This window comes from Panicum hallii, chromosome 7 (genome assembly GCF_002211085.1).
Source record: "Panicum hallii strain FIL2 chromosome 7, PHallii_v3.1, whole genome shotgun sequence".
Classification (NCBI taxonomy): domain Eukaryota; kingdom Viridiplantae; phylum Streptophyta; class Magnoliopsida; order Poales; family Poaceae; genus Panicum; species Panicum hallii.
In genome coordinates this window covers 24645965-24673924 of record NC_038048.1, presented here as the reverse complement: position 1 = coordinate 24673924, position 27960 = coordinate 24645965, and positions in this window count along the sequence as shown.

Genomic DNA, 27960 nt, shown 5'->3' with positions numbered 1-27960 from the left:
AATAGTGCCCAGGGACCTCCTTATGTAATTTTTGCTGTCAAATTAGAAATGCCATATCTCTTTAAGGAAAATCATAAAATGGTAAACTAAATTTTGTTGGAATCTTTAGACAAAGATCTGTAACTTTGCTTTAAGGGTCGACTTCAGTTTTTGAATGATTAATGACTTAATTTAAATATCAAAGTGATTGCTTGTAGACTTAAGAATTACATAGTAATTCATAGAAAAATGATAAATTAGTAAAACCAGTGCCAATAATTTTCTTTTAACATGTAGAATTGAAGAAAAATATTTAATCTGTACTCTAGTAATATTTTCTTGTTGTATAGATTTTGTTAGAAATAATGTGTAGTTTACATAATATAATTAATAAACACACTCATATATTCAAAAATCATGAAAAATATATTAATGTTCTGTTTTGTATTAGTGCCACATATTATCAAATTTTCAACTAAGAATTAGATGTTAACTCATAAAGATAATATGTTTGGTTTATAAGTAATGGTAGCTTAAATTCAAATAAATTGTGAAATCAATATATAAAGCTCTTTAGTATAAATGTTAATAGGAACCACACCACCTGTTGCCCCATGATACTATTGAATACTTAACCTAGCTAAATTTGTTGTTTAATGAATCTAAGTAAACTTATTAATGCTCAATAAATGACTGCCCAGTACAGGGTAATTAGGAAATGCATCAAAAAAATGTTATTTATATTGGATTGCAACTTTATCGGGAAGTAAAATAAAAGTAAAGGCATTCCATAACTTGTAATTTTGCATCTCATGTAGACTCGACCACTCTCGCTGACGGGGATTATCAGTTGATCCCGGAACAAGAAGAAGGTTATTCCGAAGACCCCGGGAATCTTGTCACGGATTTCTCTGAAGCCCCGAACCAAGGTTCGGAAGAAGCTAGTTTGACTAACCCCAACCCTGCTAGCGAAGGCAAGCCCCGGACATAACCCCTACTTTACTACACTGCAACCTATATTATTTACATATAATTATGCATTAAGTTCTTAGGATTGTTTGGAAACTTAGTTGCATTATTCTAGGAACCAATGTAATGAACACTAGAACTGGAGTCCGACCAGCTGCTTTGCTTATAGGACCGGTAGAAGTCGAGTGATTTCCTGTCACTCGCGCGACTTAGGAATTGTAATGATTAACATTCCTGTTATCACTATAAGGATGCCGGACGGGAGTTTTATGAGGTATCATGGTCAAGATGATACCCCGTCTGTGTTGATGAATTTGTTAAGGTCGCAGTGTGTGGGTAGCGGTGGCTAAGCGTTTGAAAGTACTAGCCACATGCCCGAAATATGGTAAGCGGTAAGCCTAGTAACCAATCGGCCCGAGGAGTGGACATACCTCCCACCACATGTATTTGCTTCTTTTGGTTACTTTGTTCGACGTGTAGGCATATGTGTTGCTGGCAACCAGGAGTACGGGTTTTGTAGTCGCGCTAAAACGTACGTCCTGCACTTTTGTAGTGCGTATGACCTGCAGTCGCTTGTGGTGGATCTGATCCACGAGTCGGAATGAAAGGCAAACGGTTGCTTCGGAACAACTCTGTGGTGTTCCAAGCGTGTGTGTTAGGTTTACCTTGCAAGGTTTGAATCTCGATTCAGAATCGTCCGCCTCTCACGATGTATGAGACTGCTTATCCCCTTTATCACATAGAGTAACAAGAGCAATTATGTGATTATAAAGATGATGTTTGAGTAAATATTCTACCATGATTGGAATAGTTATAGGTGCATACCTAGAATGGTTAATTCAACTAGAACCTGAAAGCTAAAAATTGAAAATAAGGATCTACTCGTTGTTGCTTTTCAGCTGAAAACCCTACCCAAAGCTAAAAGCCAGCATGAGTCTAGTTATGGGCTAAGATATACCCAATTCCGGGTAAGTCTTGCTGAGTATTAGTATACTCAGTCTTGCTTTGTTGATTTACTACAGGTAATCCTTCTGATGAGCCCGCGTTCATTACACCGTGGCCTTACCCTTTGCCGGATGGTTGGTCCGTGGAATGGGATCCGTCCCCGGCCAACACAGACCCCGCCGAGTGATATTATGCCAGGGCTAGCATAATATCTGTAATGACGCCGTGTATATTAACTACGCTTTTCAAATTCCGCTGCTTTAACTAGAAACTTGAACTTGTGTTGTAATAAACTTTACTCAGTGAAGACAAATGTTATTTTGTACATTTTTGTAATATAACTGCCTGTGGTGTAAATTATTTTGGCATTATATCTCTGGACTCACCTTCGTGTGAGGTACCTTGTTGGATCCTGAGGTCGGTGGTTTATCGGGACGTTACCCGACAGACCAATAGTATTATACCGTTTGAAGTGCGAGGTAGCCCTCCAGTGAGGACTAGCGTACTTGAGTCGGTATAATTCAGGTTGGTTCTGCCACAGTATCCTGCTGTTCAAAAGCTTTTGTATGCAATCTTAATCACATCAAGAAAGCTGCGCCATTACTTCGATGAGTACAAGATCACTGTGATCACGGACTTCCCGCTGGCGGATATTCTTCATAATCAAGATGCCACGGGGCGCATATCCAAGTGGGCAGTGGAACTGGGGGCTTTGTCAATAGACTTCAAGCCACGCACTGCAATCAAGTCACAGGCTCTAGTCGACTTCATGGCCGAATGGAGGGAGAATCAAGTCCCAACTCCAGTGGACAAGCCAGAGCACTGGACCATGTATTTTGATGGGTCCCTCAAGCTCGACGGCGGTGGTGCTGGGGTTCTGCTTATTTCTCCACGAGGTGAGCAGTTGAAATATGTCCTTCAGATCCTGTGGGCGGTATCCAACAATGAAGCCGAGTATGAAGCTTTGCTTCACGGGCTTCGTTTGGCGATATCACTAGGGATCAAGCGACTACTTGTATATGGTGACTCTCTTCTTGTTGTTTAGCAGGTCAACAAGGAATGGGATTGCAACAAGGAGACAATGGATGCTTATGTGCAGGAAGTGCGCAAGTTAGAAAGCAAGTTCTCCGGCCTGGAGGTTCATCATGTATTGCGGGAGCACAACGTTGGCGCGGACACCCTATCCAAACTGGGGTCCACGCGTGCCCAGGTCCCACCGGGAGTCTTCGTCCAGGAGCTCAAACAGCCATCCATCAAGTCTTCTCCGTAGGTAGCCATCGACGCGGGTCCCAACAACCCGATCAAGAGGTTATGGTGCTGGAGGAAGACTGGCGAGGGGCTTTTATCGACTTCATACGCGATCAATGGTTACCAGCAGGAATCAACGTCAGGAGCGCTGATGCGGCTCGCATCTTGCGAAGAAGCAAAAGTTTCATCCTGGTCGACGGCAAGCTCTATCGGCGAGGCGCTCGGTCAGGGGTTCTCATGAAGTGCGTCACGAAGGAAGATGGCTACGACATACTGCGGGAGATCCACGATGGCGTCTGCGGCAACCATGTGGCTTCAAGAACACTGGTGGGAAAAGCCTACAGAGCCGGTTTCTGGTGGCCCACCGCAGTGACCGACGTGGAGGATCTCGTGCGTAGGTGCCAGAATTGTCAATTCTTCGGCAAACAGATGCATGTCCCAGCTCACAGCCTCATCACCATACCGCCGTCCTGGCCTTTTGCCTGTTGGAGTCTTGACATGATCGGGCCCTTCACGACGGCACCAGGCGGTTTCACCCATGTTCTGGTGGCTATCGACAAGTTTACTAAGTGGATCGAGTACAAGCCGATAGCCAAGCTCATGCCAGATCGGGTCGTCGATTTCATCTCAGATATTATGCATCGCTTCGGCTTCCCCAACTCCATCATCACGGACTTGGGGTCAAACTTCACGGCGAACCAGTTCTGGGAGTTCTGCGAGAATGCTTGCATTGAAGTTAAATATGTCTCGGTTGCACACCCCAGGGCTAACGGACAAGTCGAACGGGCGAATGGCTTGATCATTGACGGCCTCAAGAAGAGACTCTATGATGAGAACAGCAAGAAGGGAGGCAAATGGGTGCATGAGTTACCACATGTCGTCTGGGGGCTTCGGACTCAGCCGTCCAAAGCCACAGGACAAACACCTTTCTTCCTCGTGTATGGATCCGAAGCTATCCTACCAGCCGATATCATGTGGAAGTCTCCAAGGGTCGAAATGTACAATGAAGGCGAGGCGGACGAGGCGCGGCAGTTAGAGCTTGATTCCGCGGAAGAAGCTCGCTGTACCGCCCTTGTTCAGTCAGCCCGGTACCTGCAGGGGATCCGGCGATACCATGATCGCAACGTTAGGGAGCGGTCATTCAGCATCGGCGATTTGGTCTTGCATAGTATTCAGGATGAATCTGGCCTACACAAGCTCAATTCAAGGTGGGAAGGCCCGTTCATCGTCAAGCAGGTCACAAGGCCAGGGTCTTATCGACTACAATTCCCCGAGGGTCGCAAGGTCCCGAACTCCTGGAACGTTCTGAACCTGCGCAAGTTCTACCCTTAAGTCGAGGCCCGGTGATCGCTAATTCCCCGTTGGGTCAGAAGATCTTCTTTCCCGGAATCAGTTTGGAGGCCATGAGCCACATAACTCGGGTTGTACATGCCTTCTTACTTCCACGATGGCAAGCGTCACGTGCAAACATATATACATACAAATCGACTTCTTGTCGCGCATGACGCGGGGGCCATGGCCACGGTCATCTCCCGTCGACTTCCGTTTCTGACGGAGCCCTCGGCTCCGGCTAACTCCTCGGCATATCGAGTTCCGCCGCGACCTTCGATGGTCGCACGCGACAGCAGTCGCACTTTTTCCAACACAGTCGATCCGTTCGACTGGCCTACACCTAGTACGTTGGAACGGCTCGCATAAAGAGCTACGTCGACTACATCCTGAGTGGCTGCACTCAGAACAGTCTTGTTCTTGCCAAAAAAGGAACGGCAAGCTTGCGGTGCTGCCCGCACCTGCTCCTTGCAAGCTTGATCCGTCTGTCCGGGTCTTATCTAGCTTGCTGAGCACGCTCACAGAAGGAGCGCTCTTCGACTACACTCCGAGGCATCGTACTCGGGGTAGTCCCTTCTTTGCCCTATGCACGGCAACCCCGCGATGATGCTCGCGTTCTTTCCTAACAAGTCTAGACCCGCTCGATCGAGTTGTGGCTACTCTGTTAGACGAGTTCTAGCTGCCCTTCGGGTCGTTGCACCCAGGGACGCGTCTACTACTTGAGTCTCATAAGCCTGGATCCCAATTCAGCGAAGATACGCAAACAAGTAGAGATGTCAAGGGAAGCATTTACATAAGAGAATGATTAAGTGTTTCATATACCCTAATCCTGCAGTACATTGTGTACAATTTGTTCTGCTACAGGTTGGGCCTCTTGCAAGTACTCTTCGAACCGCTCGTCTGTGCAGTCCGCCGCCATCCCTTGCGCAAAGATGCTCAGCTGTGCGTTCGGCACGAAGGACTTTACATAGGCGAGGGCATTGCTCACGCACGCAACTGGAGCCTCGGATAGGAACTTGAGCATCTTCTTCGGGGCTTCGTGGAGTCGCTCCAGCAGGGGCCGCGGGCCTGCTTCGCCTTCCTCTGGCGGATCCACCATGTCCACCAGCTCCTGGGCGGCTCCCTGGAGGTCCTCCAGCTCCTTGCGCTGCTGCTCGTCCTTCTCGCCCAGCGCTTTGACTTGCTGAAGGCAGTCGACGAAATGACGTTCAGTGTCGCCGATCACCTTCTGCAGCCTTTCGACATCATCTGTACGTCGATACAGCATATTCTTCACGTCAGTAAGCAGCTCCTCTTTGTATTTCGTTATTTTCCTAAGCTCTGTGGTAAGGGTACTTCAGCATCTAAGGGAAGTAACTACGGAAAAGTACTCGAGGGGAGCGAGGGCCTACCTTGGTGCGCCTTCTTCTCCGCCTTGAGCTGCTCCTAGTACTCTGCTCGTTGCTCCTTGAGCTGTTGCTGGAGCTCAGAGTTGGCCTTCTTGAGGTTCTTCAGGTCATTCTTGAGCAGCCAGATCTCTCGAGTTCTTTCATGCTTCAGCATGTCCAGCTCTCGCTGCAGATAGCAATTCTTGGTAATCTCCTCGGAGACACGCTTGTCCAGGGCAGCTAGCTCCCGCGCATCACTCACGACCACGCGGAGTTTCTCCGACTTCTTCTGGGACTTGGTGATTACATGCTGCGCAAAAGGCGGAAAACGAGTCCTAAACAACTCACCAATATGCACATCTAGAACATTACCCGAGTATTACCATGGAGAAGTCGTATAACTCCTTGAAGGTGCTCTTGAAGGTCTTCAGGTTCTCTGCCGACAACAGGAGGTCATCCACCAGGTCGGTGGTGATGACATTCTGGTGCCCTGACCCGGCCCTCAACACCTCACGGGGACTCCCCGAGGGCCCGGCGGCATCCCCAGACGGCGGCGGCTGGACACCTGCAGGCATACGAAGTGGTCAACACATTATGCCCAGACCCCGGCAGCCAGTCGCGGGCGGGTAAGCGCATACCTGTGCCATCAGTAGGAGCGGCACCAGGGGCCACGACTTGTTCCTCGCCACCGGGTCCGGCTCCCTCTTGTCGGGGCTCGGGAGGCGGCAAGTCGGGGAGCGCCGCATTCGCTTCAGGGGCCACCTCTGCGGGCACTGGCCCCTCAGGCGCCGAGGGCTCGGGGGCTGCAGCAGTCGAGGCAGGCGCCGCAGCCGTGCCTGGTTCCAGCTGGAGTCACACTGCGCTTGCAGCCCTGGTGATATCGACAACATTGTTATCCAAGTGGGCACGAGCAAGATCTTCAAGTGATTGAAAGAAAACTTACAGTGTCGACTTATTCTTGGCGGCCTTCTTCACCCGCCAGGCCCGTCGAGGAATGCCCATTGCCGATGGCGAGGCCTGGTCGGCCGATGGAGGGGTCCCCGCCACGGCAATTGTCACCGCCGTGGCGGCGGAGGGGCCTGTCTCCACCCCTTCGGGTTCAGTCCCGGGCGGCAGCGTAGGGAGACTGCAAGGGGACGCTGTCAGTATTCAGCATCATGTATACTTTGCAACTGGCCAAAACAGCAACTCCGTACCTGGAGGACTCGACTTCTTGGGCCTTGCGTTTGCGCATCTGTCGCTGGCCCTTCGGCACCGGTGGTAGAGCGCCGGCCAACTCCACGCTCTGGTCGGAGGAGTTGTCCCGGCGCGGTTCCCCTTTGGTTCCTTCACTCGCCCGCGAGTCCACGCACTCGGTGGACTCGCTGCTGCCTTGAACCGCAGCAAGGCGAGCCGTTTTGGTGGCAACGGCGGCAGTAGGGCGTGGTCCTCCTTCGGCTTCTTCCCCCGCCTGCGAGTCCACGCATTCGGCGGGCTCGTTGTGGCTTTGAGCCGCAGCAAGGCGAGCCTTCTTGGCTGCCGTGGCTGCAGAAGGGAGGAGGTGATACGCTCGAGGGAGGTCCGGCTGCGGCGGGTAGCTGCAGTACAGCTTCGAGTGTCCCTGCAGAAAGTTCTTCAGTTCAGTGCCGGTGCAGTAGCAGATTTCTTCAGTGAAAGAAGTCGAATACTTACCGGTGGGGGCGGATTTCGCGCGGAGAACAAGGTGGGCACGTACGGCACGGCGTTCACGTCCAGCAGCACCCGCTGAACTCGCTGGGGCGCGACTTCGTCTGGCACCTCCTCTGTGCACATGCGAGAAGGGTCAGCGGGGCCGGTGTACTCGAAGCCCAGGCAACAGCGCTGTTGGATGGGTTGGACGCGGCGCTTGACAAATGAGAACATGACGGAGGCACCGGTCACTCCCTCCTTCTTCTGTGCCTCGATGGCCTCCAGCAGCTCTCTGACCTGTATCATCTCCATGCCGGAGGGTTCAAGGTTCCATTCCCCCTCACCACTGGCGGTCTGCTCGACTTCGTCGGCAGGGGGGGAGCATGGTTTTCGATGTAAAACCATAGGTTTTTCCATCCAGGAAGGTTTGAGGGGAATTTATATGAAAGGTATTTTTCGCCGGCCTGTTGTCGCAGTTGGATGCTGGCGCCCCCCACCACGGCAAGTTTCTTTGTGGTCGGCTGGGGTTTGACGCGGAACAGGAAGCGGAACATATCCCAGTGGGGTTCGATTCCGAGGAATGCTTCGCAGAAGTGGATGAAAATGGAAATATGGCAAATGGAATTCGGGTTGAGGTGATGGAGCTCAAGCCCGTAGTAGTAAAGAAGGCCGCGAAAGAAAGAACAAGTGGGGAGGGCCAATCCCCGTTCGGCAAAATGGAAGAATGTGACGATTTCGTCGACATTCTCCATGGGGAAGGGCTCACGGAACGAGGGGCGCCAGTTGACAAGGTTCTTCTCTTGCAGCAACCCCTCGGAAACCAGCTTTTTCAGATTGTTGAGGGAGCACTTACTATGTGTCCACTCCGTGGTCGATGGCTCCGCATCCTTCTTCATTTCCTTGATCTCCGACTTCTTGGACGCCATCTCCGATGCGCCGGCCACGAGATACTCGGGGGCTGCGGGGAGAGGGGCGGGGAGGTTGGAGTGGGAGTCTTTCTTGGGGGAAGGCGGCGGTGTTTGGGCTCGGATTGGGGAATTCGGTGGCTTTTGATGGAATGCAGATTGAAAGCGTGGTTTTTTCCTACAGTTATCGCGGGGTTAAATAACCAGTAGGGTGGGGAAAAGTTACTGTTCTGAAGTTCAAGAGTCACTTCCGCAAATATTCCGAATCTGAGGGGTCATTTGATGGGTTATTTGGATTGGATATTCGATTAATCATTTTTTCAGGGTTTGTTTGCCTGAAAAAGCATTTTTTTGAATTACTCATCTAATACCCATCATCTGTACCATCGTTTTGGTAATTTGGCATGTTGTCATTTTTAGCATGCATGCCATGGTTATTGGATCCTTATCTCCAAATTTTGTGGATTTGGATTCAAGGCTCGGGGGCTGCGGGGTATATGGCATCGACTACTTATTTTTCAAATTTCTTTGAAGGATAAAGAGGATTACAGACAAGTGAGACCCTCAGCCTGATTCTCCGATTCAACCTAAGGCTCGGGGGCTACTCCATATGGAGTGCGATTTTTAAATCGCACGCCATAACAGAAATTCGGGGCATGAGCACCTCATAGCTTCGATGCAGCCGAACAAGTACTCGAAGAAGGACTTCAAGACGAATCATCAGAAGAAGTCGAAGACTGCTTCGAAAGTACTCGATAAGCCTGCAGTACTCAGCTACGAAGAGCTCGGGGGCTTGTCAGACCCGGGGCCACCGGGCTGGGAACGTTACGTAGTTTAAGAGATTAAGCCCGTCTTATCTCTTATTCATTTTGTTTATCTCTTGTTTATCCCATTTAAATAGGAGATAGAGCTAACCAACACGGAGAGGATCTACTCGAGATCAGTTCTGGTGTGATCCCTCGGGGGGGGGGGGTTGGTTAGCATCTTTGTAACTCTGACCTCTCGGATATATAAGGGAGGTCAGGGACCCCCCTCAAAACAGAAGATCATTAGGTCAATCTACACCAAAGAGAATACAAACCACCATACAGGACGTAGGGTGTTACGCTCCGTGCGGCCCGAACCTGTCTAAAGTCTTGTGTTCCTTGCACCTTCGAGTTCCTGATCTCGGCGTCCCCTCACCCAAAACTTACCACCTTGGGTATATCCCTCGGTGGGCAGCCGGTTAAACATCGACAACCTGCTCTGCCTTATTGTTGAATGCCCTGCCATCCCGATCTTCAGTATCGGGGGTGGCGGCGTATTGCTCGAACGTATAGGACGGCGCCACAACTCCAGCGTACTCAACCAGGCCAGGAAAGTGATCCCTGCATAGAAGACCGAGGATGCCATTGACGGAGCGTCTGTGAGCAGCACCTGCACTCTCCACAATCTTCCAGGACCCGCACAAATGATTAGCCATCACTTTTAGTTTCTAATTTGAATTTGAACATAGGCAATGAAAACATAAAAATTTACTTACTTTTGCTCGTCGGGTCGAATCAATGGTCGTTTCTCACTAGGTATCGGTCGATTAGGCAGACTCGCGGGACCTGCACAAGTGATTAAGAAAAAATATTAGTTTATACTTCGAATTTGAACATATAACATATAAAAATATATAAAGTTACTTACCTCGCGAGTAGACGCGAGACGAACCAGAGGCCGTCTGCTGTGCCTCGTGCTCCTCCTGCGCCTCCTCGTCCTCCTCCTGCGCCACATGCGCCTCCTCCTCCGTGTCGTCCTGCGAGGCCACCTGCGCCTCCTCCTCTGTGGCCTCCTGCAGGGGCACCTGCGTCGTCCCCCTCCTCCTCCCCCTCCTCCTCTCAGACGACCCAGCTTCAGCGGACCTAGCCCTCTGGTTAAGCGACTAACACTCCTCATGCCACTGCCCACCATCTTTGTTCAATCACCTGCAATTAAGCAGAGTAAAGCAATCCGTACAGATAAACAAGACGTACTTAGAAAGAGATGCAACGTAAATTAAACATAATTACATAATAATTTAGTATTATATTGATTAAAGATAATCTTCATAATCGGGAGCAACTGGATCATAAATCTCATCATCACTATCAACGATGTCATAATTAACACTATCTGAAGAATCAATGTCGTCATTGGAATTGCCTAAATGTAATCGTTGTAGCATTTGTAAGTCCTTCGCATTCTGCACCTCATCCTCCTCCTCCTCCTCCTCCTCCTCCTCCTCCTCATCAACAACCATTTCAACTTCCATTCCGTCTGCTTCGGTTATGTCTATCTCAAATCGTCCTTCTAACCCCTCTTCTTGAAAGAACTCTCCATCATATGTGTTGGGGTCTAAGTTATAATCTTCATCGTTTGGGACAGGTATTTTAACGTGCGGTAACACCTTGTGCACAACATACCAACCCTTAAGATGCTCTTTGGTTTGGCACGCATATGGGAGATAATAAACTTGTATGGCCTGTTGGGCCACAATATAGACATCGTCTCCTGGTAAGACGGAATCCTGTCGAATTTTGACTAGCCCAAGATTAGAATATGTCCATGTCGTTACTTCAGGATCAAACCAATGACATTTGAATATGACTGGACTAACAGGTTTGGAACCATGAAAACTAAGTTCGTATATTTCTTCAATTCTTCCATAATACTCGACCCCATCAAGGCCAGGAGTAAAAACTCCAGTATTTGTGGTCTTTCGATTGGATCGACTTGCCTTGTAGCCTGTTGTAGAAAAATGATATCCATTCACATCATAAACAGAATATGACCTGACCCTATAGGCAAAGCCATCGGCAACCTGTCTCAAATTGGCACTCACCCTATGGCCCTGTTGTTTGAACCAAGAAACAAAATCGGGCAATCCATTTCCCGCACCCTGTCTAAGAAGGGTATCACATTCCTGCTGGGTAGGATCCCTTGATCAATGCCAGAATTCATGAACAAATTGCTCCATGTACGGCACCACCTCGTCAAGGTTGGTCAACACATATAGCATGATCTGGCGCCACTCTTAATGTCTCAATGTCTTGGTGCTCGAACCACTTGCACTTCCGAGTTGCCCTCGAAAAAGGCTGAGGTTCGATTCATTTTCGCTAGCATTGTAATGAGGTGGTGGATTATGCATGCTAGGGAGGTTGTCACCATAGTATGTTGTTGTGAAGTTCGATAGCTTCGCCAGAATGTATGCCTCTGCAATGGAAGCCTCAATTTTGCATTTATTTCCACATTTCTTCCGCAGAACCTTTAGACATCTCTCTATTGGATAGCACCAACGACCCTGCACGGGACCCCCCATTCGTGCCTCGTACGGGAGGTGCAAAATCATATGCTCCATCGGATTGAAGAAGCCGGGTGGAAAGATCTTCTCCAACTTACAGAGCAGCACCGGTGCCATTATTTCCAAGTCTGCAACCACGGTCCTAGATAACTCCTTGGCACAAAGCTGGCGGAAGAAATAGCTCAACTCTGCAAGCACTAGCCAGACATTCTCATGGACATACCCTCGAACCATCGCCGGAAGAAGCCGCTCAATCCATATGTGGTAGTCATGACTCTTCAACCCTAAGACTCGCATAGTAGATAAGTTGACCCCCCTACACAGATTAGCTGCATACCCATTAGGGAACATCAACGTCTTGATCCATTCTATTACTTCCCTCCTTTGGGGCTTGGTCAAGATGAAATCGGCCTTAGGCTTTCTCCATGTCTTACCGCGACCAGGAGGCTTCATCTGTAGGTTTGGTCTATCACACAACGTTGCCAGATCCACTCTAGCCTTAACGTTGTCCTTTGTCTTACCGGGAATGTCCATGATTGTTGCCCAAAGTGCCTCAGCCACATTCTTTTCAGTGTGCATCACATCAATGTTGTGTGGAAGGAGAAGATCATCATAATAGGGGAGCCGAGTCAAGCCTGACTTATGAGTCCATATATGGTACTGGCTATATCCCACAAAGCCACCTTCTAGATTGACCACGAGATCATCTATCTGTTGACGGACCGCGGCACTAGTCTTCATCGGAGGTGCAAGATCTGTCACCGTGACACCTTTCGTGAAGTTCTTTTGGTCTCGTCTGAATGCATGGTCAAGAGGGAGGAATTGCCGATGTTTGTCGAATGCCGAATACTTGCCACCCTTCTGCAACCAAATGAACCTAAGACCTTCCTTGCATACTAGGCATGGGAACCTCCCGTGAACACACCAGACGCTGAATATCCCATAGGCCAGCAAGTTATGCAGGGAGTATTAGTACCAAACATGCATTTTGAAGTTTGTCTTCGTGGCCCGATCGTACGTCCATACCCCTTCCTCCCAAGCATGGACCAATTCATCAATTAGAGGCTCCATGAACACACCCATATTATTCCCCGGATGTCCTGGAATAATCAACGACAATAATATGTTCTGTCGTTGAAAGCATACGCCTGGTGGGAGATTGAGGGGGATAACGAATATGGGCCAACATGTGTACGTGGCAGCCATCATTCCATAAGGATTGAACCCATCTGTTGCCAACGCAATGCATACATTACGAGCCTCTCTGGCTTTCTCATGATGAATGCTGTCAAAGTGGGTCCATGCTTCACCATCGGATGCATGAACCATCTTGTCAGGTTTGTATCGTTTGCCATTTTTGTGCCATGTCATCTGTTTTGCGTATTCCTCAGTTATGTATAACCGCTGGATCCTTGGTATGAACAGAAGGTGACGTAGGATTGTCACGGGGATGTCAAGCTGCCTCTTGCAGCCATCACCAGAGGCTACCTCCATGAACCTAGAGGCTTTACACTTTGGACAGTACTTTAATTCCGCGTATTCTTTCCTAAATAGGACGCACCCCTTCGGACAAGCATGTATCTGGTCATATGGCATCTTGAGTGCATGAAGGAGTTTCTGTGCCTCGTACATGCTCTTCGGCAGAATGTGATCCTCCGGAAGCAGGCTGCCAATAATTGTCAACATGCCATCGAAGGCGTCTCGACTCAAGCTATATTGCGACTTTAATGCCATTATGCGTCCAATGGCATCCAGTTGAGAAACCTTTGTCTGTCCGAGAAGGGATTTCTGTGCCACAGCAAACATGTCATAGAACGCCTTTGCGGTTGCCTCTAGCTCCTCCTCCGTACGTCCTTCAGCGAACTGTGCCTCGTGATAGTCATTTAGCATGTCCGCTACCCCGGCATCGGCATCATAATCCTCCTCTCTCATACAACCGTCTTCACCGTGGTAGACCCACCGGGTATAGCCTGCCGTAAATCCATTCCACCAAAGATGTTCCCCCATTATCTTCTTTATTTGTCTCTTCCTATTTACACAATTGCTGCATGGATAGAATAATTTACTCGCTCCTTTAGCTGCTTCGCCAAACGCCCGTTCCAAGAAAGCATCGGTCTTGTCGATCCATTCATCGGTGACCTGACCCTGACCTAAGCGGCCACTGTACATCCACTCACGGTCTTCCATACTCTAAACCTATACACCCGGGCGGTGGCGGCGGCTGAGGCGGCGGGGGCCCTGGATTAACTACAGCATAAATCAGAAATACGGTTCTAATCCTATGGTGTATCAGCTAGTTCGGGTAAATCGTAGTTGGTTATATTGCCCATATATCTATAAAATTCATCAGGATATTTCAAAATGATTACTGAGACCTCTGAGAAACACTTATTTAAATTTGTACAGGTTGAAGGTGATCTGGCCGGCGCGGCGGCAGGGGCGCGGCGGGGCCGGGCGGCGGCGGCCGGGCGCGGCGGGCACAGTGGCGCGGCGAGGGCAGTGGCGCGGCGGCAAGGTGGGGGCAGTGGCGCGGCGGGGGCAGGGGCGCGGCGGCAAGGCGGGGGCAGGGGCGCGGCAGCAAGGCGGGGGCAGGGGCACGGCTGGGGTAGGGGCGGCGGCGGCAAGGCGAGGGCAGGGGCGTGGAGGGGGCAGGGGCGCGGCGGGGGGGGAGGCGCGGCCGGGCGGCGGGGGCAGTGGCGCGGCGGGGGGAGGCGCGGCCGGGTGGCGGGGGCAGGGGCGGGGCGGCCAGGCGGGGGCATGGGCAGGGGCGCGGCTGGGGCAGGGGCGCAGCGGGGGCCGGGCGTGGCGGGGGGCCGGGCGCGGCGGCAGGGTCCGGGGGGCGGCGGCCCGGCGGTGGGGGGAGGGCGTGGCGGGAGGGGCGCGAGTGTTAGGGCTGTGAAGCAAGTGCACACGTGTGGTGCGTATAGGAATAACTTGCCTCTTTGCCGAGCGTCAGATCACGGACACTCAATAAAGACAAACTTGTGCGCTTCCTTCACAGCCCTAACGACACTCGTGCCCCTCCCGCCGCTCCCCTGCCCCCGCCGCCCGGACGCCGCCGCCGCCAGCCCGCCGCCGCGCTCGGCCCCCGCCGTGTCTGGCCGCCACGCCACTGCCCCCACCGCGTCCGACCGCTGCGCCACTGCCCCCGCCTCCCCGCCGCCGCCGCGACCCTGCTCCCCCCGTGCCCGGCCCCCGCCTCCGCCCGCCCGTCACTGCGCCCCTGCCCCCGCCGCGCCAGGCCCACGCCGCGCCCGGCCGCCCGGCCCCCGCCGCCGCGCCCCTGCCCCCGCCGCCCGGACCCCGCCGCCGCCAGCCTGCCGCCGCGCCCGGCCCCCGCTGCGTCCGGCCGCCACGCCACGCTCCCGCCTCCCGGCCGCCGCCGCCCGCCCACCGCCCGGCCCCCGCCGCCCGCCCGCCCGCCGCTGCGCCCCTGCCCCCGCCTTGCTGCCGTGCCCCCGCCCCCGCCGCCCCGCCGCGCCTCCCCCCGCCCCCGTGCCCCTACCCCTGCCGCGCCCCTGCCCCCGCCTTGCCGCCGCGCCACTACCCCCGCGTTGCCGCCGCGCCCCTGCCCCCGCTGCCCGGCCGCGCCTCCCCCCCCCCCCCCGCCGCACCCCTGCCCCCGCCTTGCCGCTGCGCCCCTACCCCCCTGCGCCACTGCCCCGCCTTGCCGTCGCGCCCCTACCCCCGCCGCACCCCGCCCACCGCACCCCCGCTGGCCCCTGCCCCGCCGCGCCCCGCCACCCCCGCCGCGCCCCGCCCGCCGCACCCCCGCCGGCCCCGCCCCGCCCTGCCCGCCGCGCCCCACAGCGCCCTGCCCGCCGCGTCCCGGCCGCGGCCCGGCCGCGCCCTACCCACCTCGGCCCCCACCGTCCTGTGGCAGAACCAACCTGAATTATACCGGCTCAAGTACGCGAGTCCTCACTGAAGGGCTACCTCGTACTTCAAACGGTATAAAACTATTGGTCTGTCGGGTAACGTCCCGATAAACCACCGAACGCAGGATCCAACAAGGTACCTCACACGAAGGTGAGTCCAGAGATACAATGCCAAAATAATTTACACCACAGACAGTTATATTACAAAAATATATAAAGTAACATTAGCTCCCACTGAGGAGAGATTATTACAAAACCAGTTTAAGTTTCTAGTCAAAGTAGCGGAGTTTGAAAAACGTAGTTATTATACACGTCGTCATTACAGATATTATGCTAGCCCTGGCATAATATCACTCGGTGGAATCTGTGTTGGCCGGGGACGGATCCCATTCCACGGACCAACCATCAGGCAAAGGGTAGGGCCACGGTGCGATGAATGCTGGCTCATCAGGAGGATTACCTGAAGTAAATCAACAAAAGCAAGGCTGAGTATACTAATACTCAGCAAGACTTACCCGGAATTGGGTATATCTTAGCCCATAACTAGACTCATGATAGCTTTTAGCTTTGGGAAGAGTTTTCAGCTGAAAAGCAACAAAGAGTAAATCCTTATTTTCAACTTTTAGCTTTCAGGTTCAAGTTGATTAACCATTCTAGGTAAGCACCTATAACTATTCAAACATGGTAGAATCTTTACTCAAACATCGTCTTTGATAATCACATAATTGCTCTTGTTACTCTATGTGGTAAAGGGAATAAGCAGTCTCATACATCGTGAGAGGCGGACGATTCTGAATCGAGATTCAACCCTTGCAAGGTAAACCTAACTCACACGCTTGGAACACCACAGGGTCGTTCCGAAGCAACCGTTTGCCTTTCATTCCGACTCGTGGATCAGGGCCACCACAAGCGACTGCAGGTCATATACACATCCAAAGTGCAGGAAGTACGTCTGTAGCGCGACTACAAAACCCGTACTCCTGGTTGCCCAGCAACACATATGCCTACACGTCGAACAAAGTAACCAAAAGAAGCAAATACATGTGGTGGGGGGTATGTCCACTCCTCGGGCCGATCAGTTACTAGGCTTACCGCTTACCATATTTCACGGCATGTGGCTAGTACTTTCAAACGCTTAACCACTGCTACCACACACTGCGACCTTATCAAATTCCACAGCACAGATGGGGTATCATCTCAACCATGATACCTCACAACTCCCGTCCGTCATCCTTATAGTGATATCAGGAATGTAAACATTACAACTCCTATATCGTGCGAGTGACAGGAAATCACTCGTCTTCTACCGGTCCTATAAGCAGAGCAGCTATTCGAACTCAAGTTCTAGTGTTCAATACATTGGTTCCTAGAATAATGCAACTAAGTTTCCAAACAACTCCTAAGAACGTAATGCATAAAGAGATATATAAATAAATAGTATAGGTTGCAGTGTAATAAAGTAGGGGTTATGTCCGGGGCTTGCCTTCGCTGGTAGGGTTGGGGTTAGTCAAACTATTTTCTTCCGAACCTTGGTTCGGGGCTTCAGAGAAATCCGCGACAAGATTCCCGGGGTCTTCAGAATAAATCTCTTCTTGTTCCGGGATCAGCTGATAATCCCCGTCAGCGAGAGTGGTCGATTCTATATGAGATGCAAAGTTATAAGTTATGAATTTGCATATATTTTTATATTAATTCACAATAAAGTTGCAATCCAACTTAAGAAAAATTACATTACGATGATAATTTAACTACCCTGCACTGGGCAGTCATTTATCGAGTATTAGTTATTTTATCTAAACCCATTAGACAACGGGGTTGATTACACTACTTAACTAACTAGTAGCATGGAGCAACAAGTGGGGTGGTTCTTAACATTCATATTAAAGAGCTTTATAAATTGACCTCACTAATTATTTTTATGAACTTTAAGTTATCATTACATTATAAATCAATTATATTATATCCAATTTACTTAACATCTAATTCTTAGTTGAAAACTTAATAACATGTTGCAATAATACAAAACAGAACCTTAATATATTTTTCATGATTTTTGAACATTTGAAAGTGTGTTTATTAATTATATTAAGGAAACTACACCTTATTTCTAATAAAACCTGTATATTAAGAAAATAATACTAAAGTACAAGGTTAATTATTTTTCTTCAATTCTACATGTTGAAAGAAAATTATCACCACTGGTTTTACCATTTTATCATTTTTCTATGAATTACTATGCATTCTCTAAGCCTACAAGCAACTAAATTTGATATTTAAGTTTGATCATCAAACATTCAGAAACTGAAGTCGACCCTTTAAGTAAAGTTGTAGATCTTTATCTAAGGATTCCAACAAAATTTAGATTACAATTTTATGATTTTTCCTCGAAAAGATATAGCATTTCTAAGTTGGCAGCAAAATTTTACATAAGGAGGTCCCTCAGCACTATTCAACTGAGTCTATAGCCTTACAGAAAACCCCCTGGGTTTCTTTTCCTTCTAACCCGAAGTCCTTGGCCGTGAACCCGAACAGAGCGAGACAGGGACGGCCGTGTTCCGGCGACGGCGGTCACCGGCGGCGAGGTCCAAGTGCAGGGACAGGGTTAGGAGCTTACGGTGATCCCGTTGCTCCACTTGTCGAGGGCTGGGACGACCGGAAAGAGGGATCCCGATGAGGACCCGAGGTGGCGGCGGAGGGGTCGACGGCGACGAGGGTGCTCCGACGATGAACGTTGGCCAAGATCCTGCGCACGAGAACCAATGAGTCCCGTGGAACGTGTACGTGCAATCAATTGGATGAAAACATGCTGGATCGAGGGGGATCGACGGAGACCGATGCGGCGCCGGCGAGGAAGAACGCCGGCGAGCATCGGGAAGGCTCTGTGGTGCACTAGGGAGCCAATGGATGGGTCGAACAGCTTCAGGGTGATGATGTGGTGCTGGCCAGAGAGTCGTGGTGGCGTGGGAGTGCCTGGAGCGAGCTACCCACGGTGGAGGCCGAAGGCGGCGGCGGCGGCGCTCGTCGGGGACAAGCTTCAGTGGAAATTGGGGAAGAACAGTGGGTCGTCGAGCACGAGCAAGCAACGAGGAAGCTAATGCAGGTGTTGGTTGAGGCGGAGGAGGTCCGGTGTGGGCTGCCCACGGGCGTGCCGTGCGCGGCCGGAGTGGAAGGGGACGGCGGCGGCGAAATGCAGCTCGGGCGCTTGGAATTGGGCTCTGGGAGTAACAGAATAGGCCGTGTGTGTTGAAGTGGTGTTGCTGCACGCGAGAGGGAGGCGGTTAAGGCACTGCAGCGAGCTGTCCACGACGGCGAGGAGGTGGCGGCCGGAGATGGCTCGGGGGTGTCGTGGCGCGCGCGCGTGCGGCCAGGAAGGAAGAGGAAAGCGGCCGGAACGGAGGGGAGATGATGCGTGGAGGGTGTAGCAGCTGGAGGTGGAGCTCTGGAGGTCTGTGCCGGCGGTGAGCGGCGGTGGCCGGGCGGAGCAGAAGGGAAGCAGCGGCGCCAGAGGAGGAAGAAGGCAGACAGGAGTCAGAAGGACTCATTCGTAAAACCCAAAAAGTCCAGGGACCCCTCTGTAAACTAAAATTACCCATTGATACAAAATACTAATGAGAGAAATGTCTAAAGCAAAGTTGTAGAGAATTTCAAATCCTACAAGAATGCTTTAAGGTTCAAGTTTAAAATCTCAAAGGGTACGGTTTTATTTTGAATTTTTGAACACAATTCAAATTATAAACTTTATGTGTTAATTTAAGCAAAATGCTCTAATGTTTGGGGTCTCTTTTTAAGTTTTTCTGCAGTAATCATGACTAGCTCTTTTTACACTTTAGTCCTTAGGTAAAACTAAGTTTTTCTTTTATCTTTTTACCATTTCACATGTAAGTCCTTATATCTTTGTATTAATCACATAAAGGTCCTTAATTTCATATAATGTCTATTCCCCTTAGGTTTATTTAACTTTTGCTCTTTTCTTTTCTATAGCCATCTGAAATTTGACACTTAAGAACATTTTCACACACTTGCACGTAAGAATTTATAAAACTCATAATTTACAAATATACCCTTATTGCTTTGTACAACTTGTATACACTATAACATGCTTACATATAATACACCCAAACTTAGTATCTAGTTGTCTAACTACCTGGATATTACAGCCTTCCCCCCTTAAAAAGAATCTCGTCCCGAGATTCCGAAGCTGAGTAGAACCGAATGATTAGATTTGGGGATTGGCTTGAAGGAAGTCTGGAAAATTCCGTTGAAGATAAGACTTAGTTTCCCAAGTCGCTTCTTCTTCGGTGTGATGATCCCATAAGATCTTGTACATCTTAACTGCCCTTCTTCTGGTGAATCTTTCCTTAGTATCTAGGATTCGAAGAGGTTGTTCGATGTATGATAAATCAGGTTCAATCTCAATGGCACATGTCTCAACGATTTCCGTGGGTACTTTGACACACTTCTTAAGTTGAGAGACATGTAAGACATCGTGAATAGCCGCCCATTGAGATGGAAGACGAAGTCTGTAAGCCACTGGGCCACAAACATTAAGAATTTCAAAGGGTCCGACATATCTGGGTGCTAATTTCCCTTTTATGCCGAAACGTTGGACACCTTTGGTCGGAGATACTCGGAGATAGACAAAATCTCCTACTTGGAACTGTAGAGGTTTCCTCCTCTTATCTGCATAGCTCTTTTATCTGGACTGAGCGGTTTTAAGATTAGATTGAATAACCTTAACCTTATCTTCGGCTTCAACGACTAGGTCTGGTCTGAAGATTTTGCGTTCACCGGTCTCTGACCAACTCAAAGGAGTTCGACATCTGTGACCATATAACGCTTCGAAAGGAGCCATTTGAAGACTAGCTTGATAACTGTTGTTGTAAGCAAATTCAGCTAGAGCAAGGCACTTGTCCCAACTTGTACCATAATGAATAATACAAGCTCGGAGCATGTCTTCAAGGATTTGGTTAACTCGCTCAGTCTGCCCATCAGTTTGGGGATGATATGCAGAGCTTCGAATCAATTTGGTTCCTAGAGCTTATTGCAATTGCTCCCAGAACCGTGCGATAAATTGGGGCCCTCGATCAGAGATGATGGTTTTTGGAACCCCATGCAATCGAACGATTTGTTCCAGATAGACCTCGGCATACTTCTTAGCAGAGTAAGTGGTATGCACCGGAAGAAAATGAGCTGTTTTTGTGAGTCTATCGATGATCACCCATATGGAGTCATGCTTTTGAGATGTGTTGGGAAGACCGACAATGAAATCCATGCTAATGTCTTCCCATTTCCATGACGGTATGGGTAATGGCTGAAGCGTACCAGAGGCTTTTAAATGGCTAGCTTTAACTCTCTGGCACGTATCACATTCGAATACATATTTGGCAATTTCTCTCTTCATTCTGGTCCACCAAAAATGTTGCCGAAGATCTTGATACATCTTGGTGCTACCAGGATGAATAGAGAATTTGGACAAATGTGCTTCGTCGAGGATTTGCTTACGAAGTTGATGATCCTTAGGCACAACAATCCGATCGTTGAACCATAGGACTCCTTGATGATCAGTGTGAAAACACCGATATTTAGCTTCTCCCTGGGATAGCTTGGATTTGATAATTTTTACACCCTCATCATGTAGCTGCGACATGATGATTTTATCCCGCAGAATGGACTCAATGGAGATCAAGTTTAAACTACCTTGGGGGATAATCTCAAGATTGAGTCTCCTCATTTGATGGCAAAGAGTGTCATTAAAGGTGGATATGGTTAAGCAGTGACAATGTGACTTGCGGCTAAGTGCATCCGCAACCACATTAGCTTTTCCCGGATGATAGTGTACCTCAAGGTCATAATCTTTGATTAATTCCAACCAACGCCTTTGCCTCATATTTAGATCAGCTTGAGTGAAAATATACTTGAGGCTCTTATGGTCAGTATAAATGTTACACTTAGCACCCATAAGATGATGTCTCCAGATCTTGAGAGCATGGATAACTGCTGCCAATTCAAGATCATGTGTTGGATAATTTTGCTCATGAGTCCGAAGTGCTCGGGATGCATATGCAATAACCCGGTTGTTTTGCATAAGAACACAACCAAGGCCAATTCCAGAAGCATCGCAATAGACATCAAAAGGCTGCGTACTATCTGGCTGAGCTAGTACTGGTGCAGTCGTTAGAAGTTTTCTCAAGGCGTGAAATGCTTCCTCACACTTATCATCCCAACGGAACTTAACTTCTTTCTTAAGTAGCTCGGTCATGGGTTTAGCTATCTTGGAGAAGTCTGGAATGAATCGGCGATAATATCCTACCAATCCAAGGAAACTTCGTATTTGATGGACGGAAGTGGGAGGGTTCCAGTCCATAACTTCTTGAACTTTAGTTGGATCAACTGATATGCCTTGACTAGAGATAGTATGTCCCAAAAATTTCACACTATCCAGCCAGAATTCACATTTCGAGAATTTGGCATAAAGGCGATGATCACGTAGCCGTTGAAGAACGACACGTAAATGATTAGCATGGTCTTCTTTAGTTCTGGAGTATATCAGAATATCATCGATGAAGACCACAATGAATTTATCGAGTTCCGGCATAAATACGGAGTTCATGAGATACATGAAATATGCCGGTGCATTAGTAAGTCCAAACGACATAACCAGATATTCATAAAGTCCATATCTGGTTGAGAAGGCCGTTTTTGGAATGTCACTAGGCCTGATCTTGATCTGATGATAACCAGAGCATAAGTCAATTTTGGAAAAGACCTTTGCTCCAGCTAGTTGATCGAACAAGATATCAATGCGGGGAAGAGGATACTTATTTTTGATAGTAACCGCATTGAGTGGACGGTAGTCGACACATAGTCTCAGGCTATCGTCTTTCTTCTTAACAAAGAGAGCAGAACAACCCCAAGGTGAAGCACTTGGACGTATATATCCCTTGTCAAGAAGATCTTGGAGCTGAATTTTCAGTTCTGCTAATTCGTTTGGAGGCATGCGATACGGCCTCTTGGAAATTGGAGCAGTGCCCGGTTGAAGTTCAATGATGAACTCGATGTCTCTATCTGGGGGCATTCCAGGCAAGTCGTCTGGAAAGACATCGGGAAATTCACATACTATCGGAATATCCTTGACTTTGATATCTGTGATAGCATAAGTGCAGGGGTGCAGATACTCTGGCTGAGGCAGATAAAGGGTGGTAATCCCATAGTATGGTGAATTGATTTCAACCACTCGGGAACAGATATCTAACCGGACTCGATGCTTAGTCATCCAGTCTGTCCCAAGTATAACATCAATACCCTCTAGACTGAGTAAAACCAAATCAGTTTTGATTTCTTTACTACCTAACTGAAGTGGCACATTTCTACTCATTTGGTTGGAGGTGATTTTTCCTCCAGGGGTAGAGATCATATATGACCCCTGGATAGAACAAGATTCAAGTCCTAGTCGAGTACCACAGTTGTTACTAATAAAGCTATGTGTTGCTCCGGAATCAAATAAAGTAACAACTGGTTTATGGTAAATAGAAAATGTACCCGACATGACTGGAGCTCCATCTGGAAGTTCTGCAAGAGTGGTGAAGTTAATTCGTCCTTGCCAGACTTGTATCACCGGCTTCTTGCCCTTATTCTGGTTTCCCTGGGTGGAGCTCTGCCCTTGATTAGGTTTCTTAGGCCGCGGGCAATCTCGGATGAAATGGTCCGCACTTCCGCAATTGTAGCAGCGATAGTTGCTGCCTCTTTGTGGCACTTGCTGAATATTTGGCCGTTGGCCAGATTGTTGTGCTTGTTGCGGGGGCACAGGAGGTCTGTACCTTCCTTGCTGCTGAGGCGGCCTAAAAACCAATCTACCTGTTGGAGCATTGCGCTGTGGTGCTCTGGGCGGCGTATTGGAAACAACCCGATACCTCGGTGGTTGAGCACTCGAGGGTCCAGCAGGGTTCTTCCGCTTCTTCTCGGCATAATGCGCCACAATGCAGTCTTCTTGAGTTAAGGCCATATTGACCAACTCACTGAAAGTATTAGCCCTCACAAGGTTCAGGCGTTCCTTGAGTTTGGTGTTAAGGCCTCGGCGAAAACGGTCTTGTTTCTTGGCATCATTATCTGCATGATACCCTGCATACTAGCACAGATGATTGAAATTCTGTGCGTACTGCAAAACTGTATTGGCACCTTGAGTAAGAGCCAGAAACTCATTAAGCTTTCGCTCCAATAATCCTGCGGGAATATAATGCGCTCGGAAAGCGACCCGGAATTCATCCCATGTGATGACATGCCCTGCAGGTTGCATGGCATAGAAATTGTCCCACCAGATTCGAGCAGTACCACGAAGTTGTTGAGCAGCAAAGGAAACTTTGCTAGATCCGCGCATGGTATTGTCAGTAAAGCGAACTTCGATTCGATGATATGGAGCCATGCGTCGGCATCCAATGGTTCCTCGGCCTTACTGAAGAAAGGCGGCTGGGTACTGAGGAAATCTTGGTAACTAGCCACAGGAGGATTGCGATCATCCCGGCCTCCTCGGAATTGATGCTGCTGATTCTGCTGTGCTTGAACCAGCAAATTAAGCAACTCCGTTTGCCGAGCCATGACTTCGGCAAGGTTGGGAGGAGGTGGTGGCGGTTGCTGAGAACCACTGGCCTGATCAGCCCGGAAACCTTCCAGGGTTCCACGTGTGGCTCCAACCATCTGAAATAAAGGAGATGTCCATCATTAATCATATAGCCTTACTCCCAATTTCAGAAAACACAACACTTGAGATAAACAATGCATATATTCCGTCCAATCATCTCATCTCAGAATTTAAAGATAGTGAACAAGATGATAAAACAGGAAATTATATTACATCGCTGACTCGGATAGTTCCCACTTCACACGTCGGAAGTTCACTACATAGGCCATTTATGTTACATCAAATGGCGCGAGGTTTAACTACTTAAACTATTACATTCCCTTAGATTACATCTCGAAAGTCGACGATTCACTAAAAATCGTTGAAATTTCCTACAGAAGACTGACTGCCAGAATGAGAGTGATGGGGACTAATAACAGGGTCCCCATGCTCAGAGTCAATCTCTGAAACACCTTCAATCTCTTCTGGATCTTCTTCTTCTTCTTCTTCAGGTACTATGGGTATAGCGGGAAGTATCGGTTGCTGCTGCAATTCTTCAATGTGAGCCTGAGCATCATCCGCTTCAAGTATCAGATCATGAATTTGCTCTTGTAGAAATTCTATAACAGCATCGCGTTGAGTGATAATATGATCACTCTCATTGATCTGATCTTCGCGATGAAGAATAGTTTCATCTCTTGCTGCAATAATTTCATCCTTTTGTGTTACCAAAGCTTGCAATTCTTCTATTTGGGTTACTTGATGGTCAGCATTCCGATAGTAGCTTTGAGCCACACCAGTTATCTGACTCACACCATGACGCAGTAGCATCTGGTAATGGTATTGCACATCCATGAACCTGGTAACGATACGGACGATTTCTTCAGCCAGATCTCCTAGCAGATGACCATGATGGTCTGTCCGAAAATCCCAGTCCGAATTACCCGGGTCTATGGTAGGAAATAACCCAATAGGATATGTGGCAACTTCAATCGGATGCTGATTGCAGAAAAGTTTGATAGCTTCTATAGCAGCAGTTTCAAGAGTATCCACTAGACGATATCCAACCACTTCCACTTCTATGGGAGGCCATAAGGAGCGGAAAGGGTGTTGAGGAATTATCATCTTAACCCTGCAGCGGGGAACTCCTTCTTCACGATACTCTACCCCATCATACAGAGGAGGCTCTGTATAATGAAACATACTTAAGGATTCCCACAAAAGATGAGGAAACCCTTCCCAATGTAAACCATTGGTGTGAAAGTGCCCCTCCTGATCCCAAAAGGTATTAGCAGGAGCAGCCATCTGCGATAAGAATGCAAATGGTAAGATATTTTTACCCTGTTGAGAAAATTTACAAGGTAAAATGGATTAAGATAGCTAATTCTGATAACAGCGAAGGCTGGAAATCAGATGGATGCCTAAGATACCCAACAAAAGATTCTTACTTACCCAATCTAAGAAATACCAACATGTTGCCTATTTCTTAGGAAGCATCAATTTAAGCATTCAATTTAGTTGATTAATGGATTATGCATGCACGCACTAACCGATCTCACAAACAAAAATTAACTGCCAAGTAATCTTGGTCTTACGTGGTTAGTTATGGTGGCACAATATAAATACGTCTCTCATTATTAACTAGTCGATAAATCCTATCCGTCCTAGTTTCGGAATCGTGGTTAGTGTACCTGCAGAAAACCACAATGCATATATATATAACCAATGAACCTTTCATGCCAGCATGTCATGAAAGCGTCCCCATTCATTACTGTTCACTATAGAAATAGCATCTGTACAATTACCGCCGTACAGACAACGTTAACATACGTTATTGAATAACGTATTCACGGGGGTACCGCAAAATGTAGGGGTATGAACAGCGATCGCCATACCCTGCGCCGAACCATATACTCCCAATGTAGTCAACCGAGGTTGGTACATTGGCAGCATCTCAAGTAGGCCACTGCTTGAGAAACAGCGTTCGATTCGCATCACCGACAGGAAGGCCAAGCTCCCTCAGTTGGCTGAGGATCCTTACCTTCTTACCTCACGATCGAAGATGTCGTTACAGAAAGTAAAATTGAATTGTGCATGAAATTAAGTTTCAACAGAAAAGTAATGCTGGAAGTTAGAGTCATATATATATATATATTACAGCCACCTGTAATTCCCATAATAAAATTACCCTAGGGCTTACGTACTATACATAATCCTTAACGAACCATCGTTGTTTTGCAAATACTTGATTAATCAAATTTTATACTAAAAATTACTTTTTAAGGCTAATTATATCTCCAGGTACACTTGTTAGCTCTGATACCAGCTGTGGCAGAACCAACCTGAATTATACCGGCTCAAGTACGTGAGTCCTCACTGAAGGGCTACCTCGTACTTCAAACGGTATAAAACTATTGGTCTGTCGGGTAACGTCCCGATAAACCACCGAACGCAGGATCCAACAAGGTACCTCACACGAAGGTGAGTCCAGAGATACAATGCCAAAATAATTTACACCACAGACAGTTATATTACAAAAATATATAAAGTAACATTAGCTCCCACTGAGGAGAGATTATTACAAAACAAGTTTAAGTTTCTAGTCAAAGCAGCGGAGTTTGAAAAACGTAGTTATTATACACGTCGTCATTACAGATATTATGCTAGCCCTGGCATAATATCACTCGGTGGAATCTGTGTTGGCCGAGGACGGATCCCATTCCACGAACCAACCATCAGGCAAAGGGTAGGGCCACGGTGTGATGAATGCTGGCTCATCAGGAGGATTACCTGAAGTAAATCAACAAAAGCAAGGCTGAGTATACTAATACTCAGCAAGACTTACCCGGAATTGGGTATATCTTAGCCCATAACTAGACTCATGATAGCTTTTAGCTTTGGGAAGAGTTTTCAGCTGAAAAGCAACAAAGAGTAAATCCTTATTTTCAACTTTTAGCTTTCAGGTTCAAGTTGATTAACCATTCTAGGTAAGCACCTATAACTATTCAAACATGGTAGAATCTTTACTCAAACATCATCTTTGACAATCACATAATTGCTCTTGTTACCCTATGTGGTAAAGGGAATAAGCAGTCTCATACATCGTGAGAGGCGGACGATTCTGAATCGAGATTCAACCCTTGCAAGGTAAACCTAACTCACACGCTTGGAACACCACAGGGTCGTTCCAAAGCAACCGTTTGCCTTTCATTCCGACTCGTGGATCAGGGCCACCACAAGCGACTGCAGGTCATATGCACATCCAAAGTGCAGGAAGTACGTCTGTAGCGCGACTACAAAACCCGTACTCCTGGTTGCCCAGCAACACATATGCCTACACATCGAACAAAGTAACCAAAAGAAGCAAATACATGTGGTGGGGGGTATGTCCACTCCTCGGGCCGATCGGTTACTAGGCTTACCGCTTACCATATTTCACGGCATGTGGCTAGTACTTTCAAACGCTTAACCACCGCTACCACACACTGCGACCTTATCAAATTCCACAGCACAGACGGGGTATCATCTCAACCATGATACCTCACAACTCCCGTCCGTCATCGTTATAGTGATAACAGGAATGTAAACATTACAACTCCTATATCGCGCGAGTGACAGGAAATCACTCGTCTTCTACCAGTCCTATAAGCAGAGCAGCTATTCGGACTCAAGTTCTAGTGTTCAATACATTGGTTCCTAGAATAATGCAACTAAGTTTCCAAACAACTCCTAAGAACGTAATGCATAAAGAGATATATAAATAAATAGTACA